Genomic DNA, 17,078 nt, shown 5'->3' on the forward strand with positions numbered 1-17,078 from the left:
AGAACTAAAGTTGGCAACAGTTACTAAGCAGCTAGGGACGACAGAGTCAACCCATCTCGCTCATGCTCAGAGCGAAAAAGCAATCTGAGTTGCTGAACAATTTCAAAAGCTGCGTAGGTCCACAGCATCCACAGCGCCGGGCCAACCCTAGAGTCAGGCACAGGGTCCGAGAAGAAACACCTTTAACTTCTAAAGTCATCCCTGTGTTCGTTGCCTTGCCCCGCTTCGCGTTGCACTCTCTTTATGCCTGGCAGGAAAGGGTCAATTCGAATGAAGTGAGGCAGAGGCTGGATGGCACAGAGCATGCGGGGCTCCACGGGGGTGTTTACCCACAGAATGAGCGGGCCCATGTCAATATTTGGACGCGGAGAAGGCCCGGGTTATAATTGTTCAGACTCCTCTCTGAATCGGGCTTTGAAACATGCCTTTGCCATGTTTCTCTGTGGCTTCATTCTATTCGGAGGGGAAAGGCTATTTAGGGAGATTTTCTTTAGAAAGGTTGCTGGGGGCAGTGAAGAAAAAGGGACCAGTTCAGAATATCCCAATGTGATATGGAAAAAAAAAAAATGTAAACCATGTCACAAAAGCCCTGCCATCAAGAAATGTTATTGTTGGTTGAATGGGAGGAACCATCTGGGTCTCTTTTAATGACTGGGGGCCCTCTCTGTGGATGGTACAGATGCCTCTTTTGTTATTGGTGCGATCTTGTAAATAGTTAAAATATTTACCAAGGCACCTCTGAGCTGGAGCTATCCCATTTTATTATTTATACCTTTTCAGAGGGACAAAAATGGAGGTGTCCACTAAACGTGATGGATTAGGCTTATAAACAGCCATTATGGCCGTCAAACCTCGAATGTCAGCTTCTCCTTTGTGTCTGCGCATTTCTAAGCTAACCAGTGATCCATGCATAAGATAGGAGGTTAAGAATGCGCAGAGAAAAGGAGGGTTGGCTCCAAGCAAGATGTATCTTCTGCTGATTAGAAATACAGCTGTAGAGAGTGAGGGGGATGCTGGACAAGAGACGAGAAAAGGGACGTGCATATGTGTGTGTGTGTGTTTGTATGTGTGTGTGCGCGTGCGTGCAAGCAGTGTGTAGGCAGAAGAGAGGAAACACGGAGGTGCAAGAAGTCACTGCAACCCACAACGCTGCATTTCAGTTCTCACAATTTGAGCCTGGAAACCTGCAAGGCCTCTACCTGCCAAGCCTCCTTCAGCTGTTGCCCTAACTGATCGCAGCTGGCTTTTGTTTTCCCAAGATAATAATCAGGAAATGCAAAAAAATCAAATAGGATTTGAGAAGAAAAAAGGATGAACCCTCCCGGGTAAGAGGGAAAGGGTGAGCCAGCAGGTGCCAAGGCTTGTGGACAGAGGGAGATCCCATCTCAACAAAATTAAATAAAACATCTTCAAGTGGGATGGTGGCAACCTGTGAGGCAGGTGATCCAGGCGATGCCTAGAAACTGAAGCAGACTGATTTCGTCCCAAAAGTTAGACTCCAGTTACTAGAGAGAGTCAGATTTAAGGAGGAAAGAGGATATTTTTAAGTCAAACTATTTAGAATTTATAATAGGATACATTCTCAATCCCATTAGTGCCAGAAAACAAAGTAACTTTTCTTGCAGGTAAAGGGGATGAAATGTAAATTATATTATTGTTGGCCCAGGATTGCCACACATGGGTTGGAAACAGTTTCTGTCAAAAAGTGGCTTCCATGATAGTTTTTACTCTTAAATCTCAGCTCCTTTCATCTCCCAGAGTTTGTGATTTCCTGCCACGCCGCAAATGATGCCTGCAACGCAGTCCCTTGTCTGAAAAGAGCCCCTGAGCCCGGAGAATTCATAGGCAAACAGCTCATGCATGCCTTAGAAAGGACGGGGCTCCGAGCGGCTGAAATACCACCTAGCAACTCTAAACAGAAATTAGAACTTTCATTTTGGTAAAATATTTCCTAGCCATCTCTTCTAGGATCTAAGTAAGAAATGATAACCTCATTTATTTCCTGATTTCCTTATTTATTGTGGGGACTTGGACAAGAAATTATGTTAACAAATAGAAAAATATTCTCTCTCTACAGCTTTGCAAATAAAAGGGGGGGCACATTTAGAGAACACTAAAAACCTAACACACCTCCTCCTCAGATTAGGGGCTGCCTGATCCTGGGGACCCCTCTGTGGCTCTCCTTTTAACCTCCTCCTGGGGAAATAGCACACACGCCCGGCCCCCGTCAGTCTGATGTCTCTCACATTAACATATGCAGGTGCACTAGCTAATCTGCCTGTACAAATGCTGGAATCTGAATCATACCACTGTTTTGGCCAGAGACTAAATAATGTTTCTCATCACTGTCTTTGGAGGAAAAAAGAATGAAAAAGGCACTCGTATGCACGCGCGTGTGCACATGCGTTTTCTAAACAACTTTATTCCTCAGGCTGCCCTCCTCGACCTGAGGAAGCTGACGATGATTTGGTGGGTGGGAAGACTCTTCCATAAAATGGTCCCTCTTAAGAAACCTCCTTTCCGATGGTAATTTTACTTTATATTCATGAATATGATACTGATCATTTATATCTGCCAACCCTCGTGTAATAATCACAAAAGCCTAGCTCTCACCCAATCACCAATCCCTCGATGGTTCCCTTGGCAAATTTCAAAATTCAAAGATACTCCTCCGCCCACATCTGATTCTTCTACTGAAGCTCACCTCCTTACGAATGAAATAGACTTTTCAGTAACTCGGAAAAAGTTAATAAAGCAAAAAGAACTTGGAGAGTTCCAGGCAACTGTACCAAACCGTTGAATGTTCTATAGGAATACACAAAAATGAACAACATATATGCTATACATCACATGGCTCACAGGACCCATCCACACAGAGCCACTAACTGTAACCCTTCCATGGCCCTCACTTTCCTAACACACACACACACACACACACACACACATACACCCCCAAATACTACACTGAAGTCTGAAAAAAACATACAACTTTCAGAAGGTGTACTGTTCTGTCCTCTTGGATAGCCATGGACGATAACTTTGAAAATGGCTCTCACTACCTTTATAACAAACAAGGAGACCCCAGTTATCACTGATACCCTCTCTCCTTCTTTCTACTCTGGAGCTTTTGATTCTTCTTGAGAAGAGCCAGTTCCAGAAGCCCAGCCGACCTCTGTCCATTATCGAGATACAGGGCAGAGCAACTGACCTTTTGGCCACCAGTAAAGAAAATCCCTAGGTCAGGCTGTCAGATTTAGCAAATGAGAACAAAAGCTATCTGGAGTTCCCATTATGGCTCAGTGGGTTAAGAACCCAGCTAGTCTCCATGAGGAGGCAGGTTTGATCCCTGGCCTCGCTCAGTGGGTTAAGGATCTGGTGTTGCCACAAGGTGCAGCACAGGTCATAGATGTGGCTTGGATCCCACATTGCTGTGGCTGTGGCGTGGGCTGGCAGCTGTAGCTCCGATTCAACCCCTAGCCTGGGAACTTCCATAAGCTGCAGGTGTGGCCCTAAAAAGACCAAAAAAAACCACCAAAAAACAAAAAAACCCAAAAGCTATCTAGTTGAATTTGAATTTCAGATAATCAATAAATAATTTTTGTACTACGTCCTCACTTAATCTATAGTTATCTATCAATACTACTCCAAGAAAACCTAACACCAGATGTATTTCTACTGGAAATGAAAGATCTAGACCCAGAAAGAGGCCTGGAGCCTAGGGACGCTGGGGGAGTTACAGATCCTGGACATCTGACTTCTTTACAGATTGAAATGTGAAAGCAAGCACTGAGGGAAATCGCACCTTACCAGGTTTCGCAATGATACAAGACACCTCTCAGAAGGAAAGGTTTCAATGAAGGATGAAGAGCGGGGGTGGAGGCAGACAGCAGAGACTCTCATCAGCATCTAACTAGAGCTGACATCCAATCTAACACAGTAACTCACTGTTCCTCACTGCACCCAATGGGGTAGAATTCTCATTATGCCCATTTTACAGCTGAGGAAACTGAGGCCACAGTTTCCCAGGCCCCCCAGCTGTGGAACAGAGATTGCCATCCACACAGCCTGGCTCAAGACCTTCTGCTTAACATAAAATGAGAGCAAACCCTCACTGAACCCCTATCTTGACTTCCTCACTTCCCCCAGGGCCCCCCTGGCTCTGCCTTGACATTGTTGGGGCCCCAAACCAGGCTTGGTCCAGCCAGCGAAGAATCAGGGCTGGAGACAGGGTGGAGAAGAGCAGTGGGAGCCCAAGAGAACAGAACAATGAAGGGCTCCTGTGATACCCCACCCGAGACCGCCCCCCCCCCACCCCCCGCCCCACATTTCTCCCAACCTACAGGGACTGAGAGCAATGAAAAGTAGGAGCCTGCAGACCAAATGAAGAACTCTGGCAAAAACTTTTCTAATTTAAAGACCACCCAGGTGTGTGTTGGTCTGTCCCCATTTTAGGGTCTTTGCCTCTCGCTTTCCAGCAAGAAAAGAAACAGATGTGATGCCCATTCATGCCTAATGGAGACAGAAGGGGAGGGAGGAACCGGGGAGGCGGGGAGGCGGGGGGGGGGGGGGGGGGGAAGAGGGTGGCTTGGGGCTCTCTTTGGCCTTTCTGTCCTGAAGGACAGGGACTTAACTTCCAGAGGGTCTAAGCCTATGGCCGTCAGTTGTCAACTCACAGTCCAGCACACCCTCGAAGATCAACACATGTATGTTCAATTGAGTTAAAATTAAATAATGCAATCAAAATGCTTGCTGGTGCCCAGGGAGTGGGTTTGAGGACAGGCCTGGCCTTGGGCTTTGGAGCCTGACCAGATGAGTTGCACTTGGTTTGGAGTTACCATTTGATGGGGGGTGGAGGTGGGGGTCACTGGCTTCCCCTCCTCCTCTCCGGGGACTGGGTCACTTGAGATTGTCCTAAACAATTATCCCCAAAGGGGAGTGGGGGGGAGCCCTGTTGAGCAAATCCTCCACTTTTGTCTCCCCTGCTTATTCAGCCCTTCCTCCCCTCATCCTGCCTCCCCCCCCATCCTGTGCCTGGGACGTTCTGTGGTTATGAGTCAGTGATCAGACAGGGAAAGGGCACGCTTACCGTGGGGAGGAGGATTCGGCAGGGCTCTGGGCTTTGATGCTGGCTCTCTTACATCCTGAATGCTTGAAAGGCTATGGGAGGGAGAGGAAGAAATATAAAAGCAGAAAGGAAGAAAATGTTATTTAAAAAAAAAAAAAAAGTTGAAAAAAGCACGCAAGGGGGGAGGGGGGGAGAGGCGAGGAAGTGCCTGGTTGGAAATGTATCAAATGTAACAAATATCTCTGGGAGACAAAAGCTTGTTAAAAACTGAGAAGAGATAAGGCATCGCCTTCAGTGACTCATCTTCCCAGGGAATAATGGCAAAGAGGCGGTGTTTGGGGAGAGAAGTGATGTGCAAATAGCGGTGTCCGTGAAGCTGGGGTTAATTACAGGAAGGACTTCCTGGATAATTGAGGATAAACAAGGCTTCGAGCAGAACCCAGGCATCTAGGCTGGGAGGTTGGCTCCTAGGATTTGAGGAGGATCCCCAAACACTGTCCCTGCCTCTAAGCAGCATCCAAATGGGTCCTTCAGAGGCGCCTCAGGCTGGGCTGACCCAGCACCCCCAGCACCCTGCTCCAGAATGGCTCCTCTTCATATCAATTTGTGAAAATCCATTTGTTTAAAAAAAAAAAAAAAAAGGAATAAACTGTTGCTTGCTCTGCTGTTAGGAAATGAACAACCTCGGCCCAAGGAAAGGAAAATCACCAGCTAAGTCCAGTCTGGCTGTGGAGAACCAAGATGTGATATCTCTAATTTTTTTTCTTTTTTTGGTCTGCAGGCTGCATGTGGAAGGTCCCACACCAGGGACTGAACATGCTCCATGGCTATGACCCAAGCCATTGCAGGGACAATGTTGGATCTTTAACCCACTGTGCTACAAGGGAACTCCTCTAAATGTTCTTGTTTTTTTATAACGAGTGGGTCTCATTAGGATGTACCCAAAGCAGCTTTGTCTTTGCTTCACGCCCTTTTAAGAGATTAAAACATGCATTATCACTATATGCTGTAAGTACGACTTGAGATACTTAAACCCAAAAACTCACCACGTTTTGGGGCAAGGGGCTGCCTTTGGGGCTGGGACATGGAGTTAGAAGGAGGAGGTTGAGAAGCACTTAGAAATGTCAAAAAACTAGAGTTCCTGTTGTGTCACAGGGGAAATCTGTCTAGTATCCATGAGGATTCGGGTTCAATTCCTGGCGTCACTCAGTGCATTAGGGACCTAGAGTTGCTGTGAGCTGTGTTGTAGGTCGAAGATGCAGCTCAGATCCTGCAGGGCTATGGCTGTGGCATAGACCAGCGGCTACAGCTCTGATTCATCCCCTAGCCTGGGAACCTCCATATGCCCCAGGTGCAGCCCTAAAAAGCAAAAAAAAAAAAAAAAAAAAAAAAAAAGTCGGTAAAGAAAACTGTCAGCTCCTTCTGTAGCTGCTGTCTTCTATGAACTGATCCAGTTTCATAGGGCCCTGAAAAAGCACAAAAAAACTGCTAAGGCAGTTCAGTGGAAAGTGACGTGAAACAGATTTTCAGCCCAGAAGGACTCCTGCTGGGATGATTGGAAAGATAATCATAGTGGGACCAGAGCACCATGTCAGCCAGCAACCTCCTGACCAGGCCTCAGTCTCCCCACCTATGAAATGGGGAGAGGATTAAGATGGCTTGCCAGTGTGCTACCAGACCTCACATCCAATTCTCAGAAACCTGAGGACCCTCCATCCGGAAATCCACCCTTGAGTGCAAGGACCCATTTCCTGTCTTTCCTCCTGTCTACCACCTCGAACAAGGCCTTCTCCATGGAAAGAACTCAATAAACAAATATTTGGAGTGAACAAATGCATGCATGATTTGTGCCCCTTTGTTAAAAATAAAAGGTTTGGGGGTGAGCATGGAAGGGTCCGTCTTTATCGTCTTTATCATTCAATCCTATAGAGTTACTTTGAAAGACCAAATTGGGAGTTCCCCTGTGGCTCACCAGTTTAGGAACCTGACTAGGATCCATGAGGATGTGGGTTCGATCCCTGGCCTCCCTCAGTGGGTTAAGGATCTGGCATTGCTGTGAGCTATGGTGTAGGTCGCAGACTCAGCTCAGATCTGGCATTGCTGTGGCTGTGGTGTAGGCTGGCAGCTGTAGCTCTGATTTGATTCCTAGCCTGGGAACCTCCATATGCCGCAGGTACAGCCCTAAGGGGAAAAAAAAATTGGATACATACTAATAATAGCTAACCTTTATTGTGACCAAACACACTGCATATTTACTTTAACTCTGTCTCCAAAAACAGCCTGCTATGGAAGCAGCTGTTACCATTTTCATTCCGTAGAGGATGAAACAGAGATTTGGAAAGATCAAGTGATGAGCTTTTACGTGGAAAGTGTTGGGTACGAGGCTCAGGGACTTTTGCCTGCAGAACCTGTGTTTTAAGTATTTCCTCAAATGCATGGACGGTCTGGCTATGTCCCTGCTCCTAACTCACTGAGTGTCCTTGGGCGAGTCATTGACCCTCTCTGGTCCCGAGGTAGCCCTCCTGAGCTAGGGGACATTTCTGGTTCCTTCTAAGTGTGGCGTTTCTGTTCAGCCCCCAGATCTCTGATCAAATGGCCTCTGGGACCCCTCCGTGGCTCCCTCCATGGCTGCCCACTGACTCAGGCCCATTATAGACTGCATTCTGCCTTTGGGCTACACACTTCTTTTATGACTCCCTTTCATGGTTCCCTTTTCCACTGGACTGTGGACCCCTTAGGAGTAAGGACCACATCTGTCTTTTACCCCATCACTGTACCCCATCTCCAGCAGTGTAGCCACACAACAGTGCCTGGAGTGAAAGAGGTGCTCAAAAAAATATCTGTCAAACTTTGGTTAGGAGCCCACCCCCCCACCCCCATGGCTATAAGTTGCGCGGGTCAGGTGAGGCCACCTTCTGCACCCTAAAGAGATTCATAAGCCTGGCCTCTTGGAACCCCTGGAGTCTTGGAAGGAGATTTTGACAGTTAGAAACAAGCCAAAACCAAAACGCCAGGGGCATCTCCTGATAAATTAAGGGATGCGCGGTAAGGCTTCAATGGGGAGTGAATCATTCCATAGAGTCCCCAAGTCTGGCCACAGACAGTTCCTGAGTCTTAGCCTCTTTCTCACACACACTTGGCTGCAGGTGGGACCTCGGAAGGACCAGGGAATCGGGAGGCTGGAGGCTTTGGTAACTGAGCACCCGCCCACCCCTCTGGTTGGGAGGGGGGGTGTGGTTCAGGATGCACACAAGCCTCCAGGAACAGATCGTAGCAACCAAGCATGCCTTGGGGAGGGGGGTGCCTTTCTGGTTGTACACAAGAGCCAATAATCAAAGCACAATGAGGCGGCCTCACTCCCCAGCTGGTTGCGCACGCCCCATTCTGTTGGTGGGGGTGGCTGTCCCCCTCCGCCGCCTCCTCCTTGCTTGGTCTTTTAGTCACATACCAGACGTGTCTCACAGAGCAGACCCGAAACCCCAGGTGGCAGAATCCCAGTTTCATATAAATTAGGCTGGGTAACACCGTTCAGACACATTTTTTGTCTAAATCATGCAAAAATAGGATTTTCTCAGGGGCATAAATCTGGCCCGAATCTAAACTTGAATGTACAATTGAACTGGTATAGTTTATAGGGCAAACGTAGAATTATCTGGAAGACTTCTGCTTTCAAAGAGCCTGGCCCATTTTTTATCCAATCTGAAAGAAATGATTTATCTGCCGTCTTAAAAAAAAATGCAAAAAGTCGGTGCATGGCAAAGGGGCCAGATGCGAGCCTTGGTACACTAGAAAAAGACGTCGTGTCCCGAGCAGACAGGCGTCACCCAGCACCCCACGAAGGGACCGATTCCCAGTGAAGTCCCTCTGCCGTGTACCAAGCACCCACAAGTTTGGGCCCTTTGCCTTGTTGAAGGTTAAGGCCTGTTCTCTTTTCCAAAGCAGGATGTTAGGGCAAAGAAAAGGGGGAGAAAATTCAGGGCATTTTGAAAAGAAAAAAGAAAAAGAAAATAACTTCACAGCACAGTCAACAAAGACTCGAATGCCCTCCGAATAACCTCTTTAAATATGACACATTTTACATTATAATAAAGCACTGCTCTGCTGAAATCAATTCAAGACAGTTTCTGCAAGACTTCTCAACATGTACCCCAATCCTCCTACTTTCAAAGTCATCAAGCCAACACAATGACCTTGAAATTTCGACTCTAGGATGAGAATTGTCTCAGATCCCGTGACTTTCATGTGAGACATGAGAGTGTGGGACCCTGTACTCAAGACCGGTCCCCGGGAAGCAATACCTGTCCCCACCATCCCATCCAATGGCCTCGGGGAATTTAAAGTGACAGGGAAAAAATAATAGTATCCTCCCTCACAAGTTGTTTAAATTCTCATGGCAGTTTGCCATCAAACATCAAATTTATTCAATTCATAGTGACTTCAAAGTGTGCAGAACAACAACCTGAGGGCTGCGTTTCTAAAAAAAAAAAAAAGTCAGCACTAAGAAGGGGAAAAAGAAACGTTTCCTTAGGTAGATATAAAAGAAAATGACAAGCAGTACCTACACCCTCATGTTTGCCAGAAGCTTTGATTTATGGATAAGCTTTTTTTTTTTTAAAGGTAGCATGTTCCTAAATTCTTTTTCCATGACAGTAGGAAATTGGGCATTTAGATGTAAAAAGAAAATACAGGAGTTTCCGTAGTGGCTCAGTGGTTAACGAATCCAACTAGGAACCATGACGTTGCAGGTTCAATCCCTGGCTTGCTCAGTGGGTTAAGGATCCAGCGTTGCTGTGAGCTGAGGTGTAGGTTGCAGGTGCGGCTGGGATCCCACGTTGCTATGGCTGTGGTGTAGGCCGGCGGCTACAGCTCCAATTGGACCCCTGGCCTGGGAACCTCCACATGCCAAGGGAGCGGCCCTAGAAAAGGCAAAAAGACAAAAAGAGAAAAGAAAATACAGGGGGAAAATATTGGAGAGAAAAGTAAATAGAAGCAAAAAGGGACCAGAGTAGGTACGCAGGGTCAGAGGCTGTGAAAGCAGAACTCGGCCAGAAATCCTCCTTTAGGTCCTTAGGCTGGGGGTGGGGTGGGGTGGGGGTCGGGGCCATTGCGGGATGTTCACCTTTAATCTGGTAAAATGCAGGAGAACATTGACTTGGCTTGGTTCTGGCAAGGATGAGAGTAAGAAGGATGCGTTGGCTTGGCTGCCACCGCTTCCTAAGAGCTTGCGCAGCTCCCGCCTCGCCCTTGGCAGTCAATTCCCATCACTGCGCCTTGCTTTCAGCAGGCTCGCTGGATCAGCTACACCCCAGCCCCCACTGTTCCTCGAGGGTCCCGTGATCTCACCGCCACCGGCATCACCAGCCTCAGGGCCCTGCCCCATCCCCCACCCCGCGCTCCACAGTGCGGGGTGGAGGAGGGGGCAAGGTCTAGGGTTCAGAGGTAGGGAACTAACCCCCGCCTTCTTCTCCTGGCGCAGAGGTCCTCATTCTTCTTACAAAAGCCATTCTTCTAAAAGCCACTTTCTTGTGGAAGTCTTCCCTCACCTGACCTCTGATACAGCTGGCACTACAAATGGCAATCCCCAATCCTCATCCAGTCAAGGGCCATGGTTTGGTTTGATTTTTAATTTATTTTAAATTTGGGGGGGCATCATCCATGGCATGTAGAAGGGATCAAACACGCGCCCCAGCAGTGACAACACCATATGCTCAACCCGCTTATTTTTTAAATGGGGGTATTTCATATAAAAAATCCAGATGAACAGCTTTTCTTTTTTGCCTTCTCTTTTCTTTTCCTTTTTTTTTTTGGAAATCAGAAGATGTAGTAATGCTGGACTCACATGTCCTGGAAGTTATGCCAGAGGAATGGGGGTGGGGGAGGTGGCCCTCTCAGCTGATAAGGGATACTCTCCAAAAGTCACATTTTTTTCAACAATATTTTATTTTTTATTTTTATTTATTTATTTATTTATTTATTTTTTGTCTTTTTGCTATTTCTTTGGGCCGCTCCCGCGGCATATGGAGGTTCCCAGGCCAGGGGTCGAATCAGAGCTGTAGCCACCAGCCTACGCCAGAGCCACAGCAACGCGGGATCCGAGCCGCGTCTGCGACCTACACCACAGCTCACGGCAACGCCAGATCGTTAACCCACTGAGCAAGGGCAGGGACCGAACCCGCAACCTCATGGTTCTTAGTCAGGTTCGTTAACCACTGCACCACGACGGGAACTCCTCAACAATATTTTAATGAAGATATGTTAGCATGGCTATGGTTTAAATGATGCTGGAAGCAAGACGGAAAGCATCTTCAAGAGTCCGCCAAATGGAGAATCAAGCAGCTGGCTGAGCAGAGGCACTGCCTGTGGAGGGAGGCATGGCTCTTCATCTGCATGGCCCCCAGTTCTGCAAGTTCAACTCCCTACTAAAATGTGCATCCCTCAGGGCCAGGTCAGACATGTCCGGATCACTGCCAAGTCCCTGGTACAAACGTCTAAGACGAAGTGTATCCTCCAGTCCAAAGGGTCACTTTGAAAACTGCTGGTCAATCCAGTGATGCTTTCTAGGACAAAGGACAAACCTTGCACTTATCAGTCCTGTGACCTTGGGCAAATCATGGAACCCCTCCTCACTTTATAAATAGACCTAAAGACAATGATGACAGTGGTCTTAATGACCCTTCTCTCACAGTCTGTTCTGAGCATTAAATGAGAACATCTCAGTGGAAATACCATATCGACTTGAAACGGCAACACAAGTTTCACTAACTCTGATGATCATGGTACCTAGGAAGCATTTAGAACATTCCCGGTACTCTGCAAGCCAGTTTGTAGGCAATATCCCACTCATGTTATGAGGAGGTGCTGAAAATTACCCATTTTATAGATGAGGAAACTAAAACTTAGGTTATGTAATGTGCCCAAGAACATCAGCTGCGATGAGACAAATCCACATCTCAACTCAGCTTGCTCGAATGTTTCCAACAGCATCACAGTGCTTAAAAATTTTTTCTTAAATTTAATCATTGTTGTACCAGTTGAAACCAGTATACATACTGAGCTACTTGTATTATGAGCAAGCCCTGCCTTAAGCACCTCGCATGTGTCAGCTCTTTGAACAATGATCAGGAGGTGGGAAGCTGTTTTATTCTCTATTTTTTTTTGAGCTGGATGGATATGACAAAATAGCACAGGTTTTATGGCTCAAGAGAAGTGCTGACAAGTTGAAATTAACCAAAGTTGTGAAGTTGTTGAAAGTTTATGGCAACCTTATGGGTTTTATCCTCCACTGTATTTCCAATGATTTCACCCAATGCCAACCCAGAGTGAAGGCTCAGTTAATATCTGTAGGCTTTCCTATCTATGGGATAAGTGAATGATTGAACAAATGCATGAAAATGTGCTGACTCAAAGGTGCTGTAAATATGATTTGACTGAAAACATACTTCTACTATTAAACATCCTCCGTGATCCAACCTTTGCTCTAGCCTGTTAGGAAAACGCTTCTATATCTTCCAGGTTATTCGCTAAAATAAGATAGAAGCAAATCCCTGTTAACCCAGGCATCTGTCTGCAGCCAGTACAGAGTTACTGTGTCTAAGATACATGCATTTTACTTAACTCCCCCAAATTTATTGTTACAATCATCTCGTTTTTTTTCTGGCAAATTCTGAAAGTAATTTGCCTGAGATTCCACAACTATAATAAGGAAAGAGCTGGGGTATGAATCCAAGTTTTGCCTGCCTTTGGAACCTATGTTGTTGGCCAGAAGGCCATATGTTGGTGGGTGGGACATGTTTTCAAACTCGGTTCTAGAAATTTGAAAAACTGAAATCGCACCCCGTGAATGAGCATTTGCTCATTCAAGTCAGGGCGACTTAGAAAACATTTCAGCTGATTCCCAATCTTACTTGTAAAACTTTTGAAAAAAGCATATGGCACGTTTTAGCACTGTTTTGCATTTGTGAATATCCTTAAGCTTCAGGGTCTGCCATGCCTTCTTTATATTAGAATTGTCAAAAATGCTCGTTTGCGATAGTCTGTTCCACAGATATTTGTAAGTAATTTTATATGGGGCGGGGGAAGAATCATTGTAATTAATATAGTAATTTTCCAGTTGTTTGAAATCACTTCATTCCGATTTTTTGAATTTCATACAGAATTTGAGCAAAATTTCTTTTCTGGAAAAATGCTAAAAGGCTCATGAGGATATTTCTAGTGTACACAAGTTCATGGGGGGGGGGGATATGAGTCCTTTAAGAGAACAAACTATTTTCAAGCAGTTTAGAGACACCCTGGCATTAGGTTGGTGTGCTAATTACAAATCATTCTAATTGATTCAATAGTCTCCCGAAAGACTTCCATAATGTACTAGACAAACACTTTATTAGCCAAGCTGAGTTACTGTAGGCTCTTAAAAGAAAAAAAAAAAAAAAAGCTTTCCTGAAAACAATATCAAGTCAGAATTTTTTACTACTAGAGAAGGGCCCTTTCTTTGATTTTGTTCTCAATGGGTGTTTGTTTCACTGTTTTGACTTCTTGCTTTTATTTAATGAATGCTAATGTGAGACAGAAAAGAAGAGAATGGACTTGGTTCCTTTCCCTACATCCATCTTGTCTCCCTTTGTAGGAAACATCTGTTGTTCATTCTTGACCAGGATCAATTCCCCCCCCCTTTTTTTCTTTAACAGTCCTGTTTTTTTTCCCTCTTTGGGGAGTCTCCATATCTCCATTGTCTGTCTGTGTAGGTTAGATAGATGGACCCCACCTTCCTGGATCCAGGATTCGCATAGGATCCAAGGCTGGCCAAACGGCTTGTTTTCTTCTATACCTTACTCCTTAGGATGCACCCAGGATGGGCACATGCCTCAGGCAGGCCAAGGAGAATAAATGCTGGTCCCACTAGAATGGCTAAACTGGAAGGATGCAGGGGGGTGGCACAGGGGGTGAAGCCAACGCAGAGGTGGAGACGGAGAAGGAAGGCGCTCCTGATGACATTATCTGATGCTCTGGATTAGGTCCTCCCTAAAGTCATTTGTACTCCTGGATTTTCCACTTATATGGACCAATAGATTCCCTTTTTTTGGCCACACCCACAGCATGTGGAAATCTCCAGTCAGGGGTGGAGCCTGCGCCACAGCAGTAACCAGAGGCACCAGGGAACTCCTGGGACATTTCTTTTTTATTTTCTTTTTTCTTAACCTTCTTTAGGTTGTGTTTCTATTCGCTTGAACAACTATAAAAGATTTTTTTTTTCATTTAAGAAATCACTTAAAATAAAAATTTTTTTTTCTCCAGTATATACTTTTTTTCTCCATCCTATAAGATTAATTTCCTCTGAAATGGTTCAAATTGAAAATGCCATTTGCCCTTTTATATCACAACTAAAGACTGCCCCTCTGACTTTTGGTTGAAAAATTGAAGTAAGCGAAATATTTCGCATATCTATATTTTCAGTCACTATAACTTTGACATCGAGCCTCCACCTCCTCCTCCCGTAGTCTCTAAAAACTGCTACTTTGACTTGAGTAATTCCTTGATCCTCGTACCATGGGCTCCTCAGTGAGAAAGAGACTCTGGAAATAAAAGCTGTGAATCTCTGCCATAAGTCATCTCAATGCCAAGGAGGCACAGAAACTGCTGCCTGCCTGATGGGGAAAGAGAATTATTCAGCTACAAAGTTCAAGAAAAATATAATTCAATACAAAGTTAGTAGATATGAACTATTACATTTAGAATGGATAAGCAATGAGGTCCTGCTGTATAGCTCAGGGAAATATAGCCCATCATTTGTGACAGAACATGATGGAAGACAATACGAGAAAAAGAATGTATATTTATGTATGTATATATGTATATCTATATGTATAACTGGGTCACTTTGCGGTACAGCAGAAATTGATAGAACAGAGTACATCAACTACAATTAAATTTTTAGAAAGGAATAACCCTTTGCCACTGCCTCAGGAAATTAATTTTAGCCCAACAAAGAACAGCTTGAATGCAGCAAGTTGGTCATAACACTTTGCAGAAAAAGCTGATATCCTTAAGAAAAAGGCAAGACATTTGAATCTTATTCTAGCCTTGGGTGCAGCACCACAGTGGTCATCTTCCATTTCTGGGTGTCAGCTTTGCCACCTGTAATTGTGGGGATAAGTAGACCGACTTCTCCAAAAATATAGCAAAGATACAAGAGCTCCATGCCTACAATAGTTATGGAAAAATTTGATCCGATATCCAAATCAAATCAGTCTCCTAGACTGGATCCTACGAAGCCATATTTTGCAAAGCTTTCCATGTGATTCTGTAAAACAAGCAAGTCTTGAGAATGAAGGGGAATCACTGATGCTTTGATTATAGCAGTGGCTCTCAAAAAGGTCTAGATTTACCAGTGAAGCTGTGTATAAAAATAACTGTCCCTGGGCCATACGGTCAGACCCTCTAGGATGAGCGCCAGGATCCTGCCTATTCAAGAAGGAACACTGGTGACTCAGAGCCTGGAGGTGGAACCAAAGCCACAGATGACCCTCCAGAAAACCCTCTGTTCCCATCTTCTGGCTTGGCCTTCATTGTTCTAAGAAGCTCATACCTCACAGGCCAAAGACTCTCTGGGTTGCATTGAGAAGCCTATTTCAGAGACCTGGGCTCGTCTCGTTGACCATCTGTGGGAACAAATTGATCTTCCAGAACAAGAAGGGGACTCTCTGATTTTCCCAAAGGTGAACTAGCAGAAGGGTTTTTTTGTGTCTTCTTTTTATTTTATTTTATTTTTTTGGCTTTTTGCTATTTCTTGGGCCACTCCTGCGGCATATGGAGATTCCCAGGCTAGGGGTCGAATCGGAGCTGTAGCCACCGGCCTACACCAGAGCCACAGCAACGCGGGATCCGAGCCGCGTCTGCAACCTACACCACAGCTCACGGCAACGCCGGATCGTTAACCCACTGAGCAAGGGCAGGGACCGAACCCGCAACCTCATGGTTCCCAGTCGGATTCGTTAACCACTGCGCCATGACGGGAACTTATGTGTCTTGTTTTTAAAGTGAAGGGGTATTTTTTCAGTTGTTCTAGGGTTTGTGGTCAGCGGGGGGCGGGGGGGGGGGTGAGCTACAGACTTGCAGTGCATGTGCAAAATGCCATCAATGTTTGTGCAAAATGCATCAATATTTCCAAGGAAAAATGCTGGCCAGGGGCAGGGCCAAGGTTCTCTAGGAATGAAAAGCTCAGGGGACAGTTCAGACGTAAGGCTCTCAGTGGGAGAGAATCTTTGTTGTCTGAAGATTCTGTGTCACACTCCACGAGATGCGGTGTAGATCCAGAAAAAGGACACCCTAAAGTCAAAGGAGCCGGCACAAATGTGAGATCGACCCGCGGATGTGAGAAGGGGCCCTGCTGTTTCTGTGCCTTCCTGTCCCCGCGTGCTGTCTAACCTGAAGTGCAGGAGCGATGGTGGTGATCCAGAAAGATCCCCCTTTGCTTTGCTTTAGTCCAGAGGGCACAAATGATAGGCCACATCTAATCCACAGTTTTTCAACTCAATACAAGGAATTTTTAAACGAAAAGCACACAGAATACAGGGAGAAAAAAAAAAAAATTCTCAGTAACAGCAAACACCGAATCCTTGAAATTTCCCAGGAAAGATCGTATCTGGAGCTTCTTTTGAAAGAAAGATTCAGACTTGGTGGCAGCGGCCTGGGCTTCTGTGCCGCCACGTTGAAGGCGCTGCGTCACTACAGCTCCTGGAGCTGAACGAGCCCTTCATCTTCCTTGGGTGGTTCCAGCACTTCTATAACCAGCGTGGCCTCTGCATTCCTGGCCTTCGTGGAGTCGTCTCCTTCTTCCTCAGGACCCTCTGGAGGTCCCTCGACCATGGGATCACCCCAACCACCCAGGAGGGAGGGGCCACCAAGCGGATGGATCCCATTTCACTGATGGAGAGACCCCACCCCAGGGGGGGTGCAGGCTGTGCCTGAGAGACCGCTTCCCCCTTCCCCTGACCCCACCTCCGCTTGTTTCTGAGGG

General features: G+C 46.0%; 1 long non-coding RNA gene across 2 annotated transcripts in view; it reads right to left on the minus strand.

The window, feature by feature from the left end:
* The window catches only part of LOC110260961 (uncharacterized), a 47,491-nt gene that overhangs the window by 21,825 nt on the left and 8,588 nt on the right, over positions 1-17,078 (minus strand). For both annotated transcript variants that reach the window (XR_002344610.2, XR_014805902.1), the window contains exon 3: positions 5,087-5,157. This is a non-coding gene — a long non-coding RNA (uncharacterized LOC110260961). The remainder of the gene's footprint in view (positions 1-5,086; positions 5,158-17,078) is intronic.

Source organism: Sus scrofa, chromosome 6 (assembly GCF_054392235.1).
Source record: "Sus scrofa isolate SSC_HxYL_T2T_F1_AM1 chromosome 6, Sscrofa_HxYL_maternal_Yorkshire_Landrace_v2.0, whole genome shotgun sequence".
Taxonomy (NCBI): domain Eukaryota; kingdom Metazoa; phylum Chordata; class Mammalia; order Artiodactyla; family Suidae; genus Sus; species Sus scrofa.